This window comes from Haliotis rubra, unplaced genomic scaffold (assembly GCF_003918875.1).
Source record: "Haliotis rubra isolate DU_JTF1 unplaced genomic scaffold, ASM391887v1 Scf802, whole genome shotgun sequence".
Lineage (NCBI taxonomy): Eukaryota > Metazoa > Mollusca > Gastropoda > Lepetellida > Haliotidae > Haliotis > Haliotis rubra.
This window is the reverse complement of record NW_025767527.1, coordinates 257,982-264,291: the sequence shown is the minus strand read 5'-3', so window position 1 is coordinate 264,291 and position 6,310 is coordinate 257,982.

Sequence of the window (6,310 nt, the reverse complement as noted above, 5' to 3'; positions counted from 1 at the left end):
ACTGAACTCACTCACTGTTTAGTGCTGGTTTGATTAGGTCCCGATATAAAATGTTAAAGACAAAATGCTTTTCAACAGCCACTGTGTCACACAACAGTATCGGACAGGTGCGTACACTTAAAGACTCTCCTTCAGTTTGTGTTGGTGAGTGAGTGAGTGCGTGAGTTTAGTTTTACGCCGCACTCAGCAATATTCCAGCGGACTGTAAATAATCGAGTCTGGACCAGACAATCCAGTGATCAACAGCACGAGCATCGATCTGCGCAATTGGGAACCGATGACATGTGGCAACCAAGTCAGCGAAACTGACCACCCGATCCCGTTAGTCGCCTCTTACGACAAGATAGTCGCCTTTTTATGGCAAGCACATGGGTTGCTGAAGACCTATTCTACCCCGGATCTTCACGGGTCAGTTTGTGTTGGTATTGACAGTAGATGCCTAATGGTTACTTGCTCTTGCTGCTGTCAAATGATAAGGGGATTGGGTGGTCAGGCTCGCTGACTTCGTTGACACATGTCATCGGTTCCCAATTGCGCAGATCGATGCTCATGCTGTTGATCACTGGATTGTCTGGTCCAGACTCGATTATTTACAGACCGCCGCCATATATAGCTGGAATATTGCTGAGTGCTGCGTAAAACTAAACTCACTCACTCACTTACTCCAAATGTTCTGCACGAATATCTCATATGTATCAGGTTGAGGGGCCACACATACAACTTGAAGCATTTGGAGGAAAAAAACATGCTGAGACACTAGTGTCTGGGTGTACACTGAGCTCATACCTAACTTGAATTGAGCACAGTGTTTATCCTTTCTGTAGACTGATTTCTGGAACTATAAAACTTATTAGGGTACCCAAACCACTTGACATATGCTTCACTTTAAACATCTTGTTTCCTTAAAAGGACTTTCTCGCCACACCACAAAATGTCTGTGGGCTTGCCTGCTCTCTGCAGTTCATTTGCATGTCTTGATAATCTATCTGGAACTATTTCCGACCAATTCAAATGTTACTATTCAGCTTTTATTTTCTGTTTTGATTTGACAGAGTGAGTGAGTGAGTGAGTTTATTTTTACGCAGCACTCCAGCTATATGGCTATTCCAGCTATATGGCTGCGGTCTGTAAATAATCGAGTCTGGACCAGACAATCCAGTGATCAACAGCATGAGCATCGATCTGCGCAACTGGGAACCGATGACATGTGTCAACCAAGTCAGCGAGCCTGACCACCCAATCCAGTTATGATTTGACAGTCTTCAAAGGACTAATGTATTGTTCCTGCTATATAATATAGTATCTTCATTTTCCTTATGAATGTCTGCAGATGATGTATCATTCTTGAATCTGTGGGGAATACATATGCTCAACAATCAATGTGAACACTTACTTGTAAACAGATATTTTATTCAAACTATTGCAGAGAATATACATATTAATAGAAGAATCAATACATGTCTTATACACAATTGACATTTAACAACATTGTCACCAAAACACAGAGGATTATACAGAATTTCTCTATGTACAAGATGTACAACCAACTCATCATGAAATGGTTACGTTTCCAGCTTTTGTAATAATTTATTTCACATTTCAGCTAGACAAAGCATATTACATAGCTGCTTAGCTTTATCTACGTTTTGTATTGAATTCATTTGCTCATGCAAGCATCAATTGCCAGTTTGCCAATAGTCCAGGAATACACGTTCCTGCTTGGTACTGGTGTAAAATAACTTAAATAATACTGTTCAGTATTTACAGTATTGATAATGTGTGTATTTATATTGCGCTAGCCTCCATACACTTAGCACATTATGAAAGCACCAACATTATCAAACAAGTCAATGAATCAGTGTAATCTCCACAATTCTCATTTCCAGGTCTGCTGAGCTGTCTTAATAGTCCTAAAGGGCAACAATCATATTACAATCTCAACCTACCGGGTACCCACGTTACTGCTTGGAGAGTTTAGTTCACACCAACATGACTGCTAAGTGAACAAAGGTATATTTTACACTTGCCAAGGAGACATAACATGGGCTACATGCATTCAGTTTCTGGTTGGACAGAAATCTATCTGCTGAACACAGACACACTTCCATCTACTCTCAGCAACAACCCTTCCTTAACTTGACCTGATTTGTGACCTGAAACATGCCACCGCTTCACAGGCACGTCATGGACCATAGATCTAAACGCACGTCACATATAAAAATAGAGTAACATTTATATATGTGGCGTGCGTCTAGATCTATGGTCTATGTTTAACCTACATAGCGATAATGGGTTAGTGTGAATTTCCTGCCTTTGATCCTACTGTTGCTAAGATTTGAACACAAAATGCAACACAACATACCTTCATAGAAAAACTACTTATTTGGAAAAAAGCACTGCTATGGCTATTTGAAGAGGGTCACTTACTTTGTACATAAACTTTAGGGGGGTCATTAACATTGTACATGCTTCTCCATATAAATCATCACACTACCCCCCCACCGCCTATGAACTAAGAAAGGTCCCTAAAGATGTGTAACAATATGGAGATCTGTGATGCACAATACATACCAAAACTAATTAACAATTTGTATCTTGAAACAGACTTTCGTAGCTGATTTTCAGTGATCCATTCTTATGATTTTCACAGCTATTTTTCTCTTTACACAAAACAGAATTTGTTTCTGAGGGCAGTCAAGACAGGTTATACGTTTGCACTGATGTTATATATTTGATATTGGTTCTTTCAGTAGGTGCTTCACAACCCGAAAACAAGACTTATGACATTACAAATACTTCCAAACTTTAGTATTTGTATTACAAATATACTCTGAGGATCTCACCATTAATTGACTGGTCAATGGCTAACTGATAGTAAAATCAGTTATTGTTGCCATGCTTTTACACCAAATTAACTTTGAATGTAATGGATCATATGCATCAGGGTACATCAGGGTTGTAAATTAATGTATTGTATTTTAGGGTTTGTATCGTGGTACAATACTGCATTATCACAACACTAATTATTTCACATACTGCATGAAAAATTGTTTCACAGGGACTACCTTAGGAGGACTCACCATTAAAAAATGTTCTGCCTGCATAACACTGGTGTTACGCAACACCATTGATTGGAAGACTCACTTCTGTGGCATTAATTCATGACAAGGGAGGAATACAAAATATTGCTTTTAACTTGCATAAAAACATAGGAATCATCACTGACCTTTGATACCAATTTAAATTTCGAAATTTTATTTCTAAAATGTAATATCACTATAAAATATTTAATTCAAATGTTTTGGAATTGTTCGTCAGATAAATGACACATTTCAGCATACTCACTATGTATTTCTTTTTATAACTTTATTTTTATACTTACCTTAACATGTTTAATTCCCTGCTTTAACATTGTATTCACTAAACACTGATACAATTCCTTTAGCTCTATGGTGCTAAAGAGTATAGGATAATGAATGGCTATTCATTTCAGATGCAGTTTAGATTCAAGATTATTTTCAGGTTTAGATTTCAAATCCTGCATATTCAAGAGCCACCTGTCAACACAATTAAACATTGATAGAGTCCTGAAACAACAGTGGATGTTGCAAATCATAGTATAAAACCATTCTGACAACATACATTGTATTCAAAGAGTATATAGTGAATTATAATATGCATATCATCATTTGAATGAATTCTGGAATATGCTCTAAAAGGTCAAAACCAGGTGACAGGCAGGTCATACTCTGTGCAGCACACAGATATTATGCTTTAAACTGACTTCAAATTGCCTGTAGAGTAAACAAAAAATCTCATAATTGGTATCATCTTAACATCATTGAATTGAAATACATGTACACACTGACTGGACTGTTTGGGAAATGAGGCCTGTTTGAATAACTAACAACTTTTCTAGAAAAACTTACGGTTATATTTTTCCATATGTGCATGATAGAATTTGCTATCGAATAGGATTATCCGAAGTTTGTACAAAAGCTTGATACTCAGCATAATCTTTAATTGTAAAAAATACATAGGATACACTGGATATATGTACACTCACATCAATTCATCTATTTCATATTTCCAGATCTAACTAAAGAATATTAATAAATACATTAATATTGTCAAAAAGTAAGCTTATACCACAGTGTTACAGATCCAGATCTACTGACAATACTGGCAAGTGAATACACACATCCATAAAATAATTCAAACAACCTTCAAAGAAGCATAAACCACATTATCGAAGTCACAAGAGTTAATTGTAATCATAACAAAATTCTTTCAACAACAAAAGTAGCATCTGACTCGTGACTGCTACAGCATATACATCAATTTGAAGAGATTCCTCCTTGTGGTCTGAATACACCAATTATACATGGTATTCTTTATTAACATGCACAGCATCTTATAGTAATAGACATAAATACAGGTGAGTCAGTCAGTTAGGATTACATATAGCAGCTTATGCAGTACTAGGCCTCAGAGAACTGAATACAAACACAGAAGTATGGTGTGAAGGTGCATTGCCAATAACCAATTCACCTTACAATGGAGCGCTAACTTGTAGATGCTAGCACCAATCGCTGGCTGAGGTCACATGGTTCTCAAACCAAAATGATGACTGACAGAAATTTGAGTTAAGAGAGGGATACTTGACTGGATCTACTGGGAAATGGACAAAGGCAGCTAACATCCTAGCATCCTCGATCTGCTCCACATTTTCAAATTACCCATCAATAGTCATAGATTCACTGACTCACTATCAACCTTCTACATTACGGCTACCAAGCAGTATTTGCACCACCATTTTGGAAGGCAGGGAAAGCTCTCCGAAGGCTATGGGTGAGTGATCAGTTTGCTTACTCCATGCGATTCACTGCATGCAACACGCGCAGGATCAGTTGGACACAGAGATTTGGCCTGCCATATGGTCATAACCCAAGCACCATTTGTGCCATGCAGGCATAGTGACCAATGGATCTGCAGTTACTGGTACAACACATATGAGGTACTGTGGTACAACTCTTGCAATAATGAAATCACCACAAGTCCTGACTGTATTGTATAATCCAAGCCACCAAGGTGTTGATTGTTGATGAAATAACTGATCTCATAACTGAAAACATCTCGGCAAATATTTGCCCATCTCCTGGCCATAACAAAGAGTTATCCATATCCTGAGAATCTTCATCTTACTGCACTGTAAATTCACAAACTTGTACTGACACTTTCTGACACACTATCATTATATGAGAATACTGATTTGGTCTACCTTTGAATCGGTTGTAAATTCAAGGCTTAAGATTTGGGAATCCTTAAATTCATAATTCCTTTAAGAATGCTTCAAATAACGAAATTGCCCGTAAATACATATTTTTAAAAATGATCAGATTTTATACTGCATAAAAATCTCATTTCATGTATTAAATCAATACTTGTCTCTTAACAAAAATTCAAAGATCCCTCCTCAATATGAAACATACGGTCCACCAATTGTGTGTCACCAGTACAGTTTGATCATCACACAATATATGTTGCAGCTGTTAATGTATGTGTAATATATGTCAAGCATGACTAGAACGTTGGTCATGTGAAACCAAAATACAAAATTGAGCTTTATTTAGTATATATTTTGAAGAGGTCTTGAGCATAACAACTTCATTTAAAGATTCATTCACAGGAAACACGTTTACAGATTAAATAAAGTGACTGTAGTTCACACAAGCTTGTACTGATCTGTTAACATTTTAAACAAATGGAATGTATAATCAAGAAAAACACAACAACAAGAAACATTACCAATAGGTAATACCACAGCTTAAACTTTGGATAGCATTTACAGATTTAGACGAAGATCACTGACTGAGACTGTTTCTCCAAAGAACTTTAACACTGATAGCTACAGTTATCCAAGTACAATTCTGTCATTGATGAACAGTTTACTTTCGTTCAACTACACCGAATGTAAAAAACTATCAAGGATCATGAACATCTTTGCAATATTTTTCATCAAAGTTTCCACTGCAAAAAAATATTTAAAAAATATTCATGATCTTTAATTATGTTTAAGAGTGCACAGTTTTATCAGTATATTGGTTCATTGAGGTTCATTCTTTCTACGATATGTATCACAATATTAACCTTGAATGCTCAGTATGTTGTGTGATTTCAAAATTTATCATTGGATGTAACACACACTCTGTTTCCATACCTCCAAAATGCAAGTCCATGGAGATACAAAGTGAATCTCAGTTACCTCCCTTATGTGCATGTGCATTCCTACACTTCCTTCAACAACATA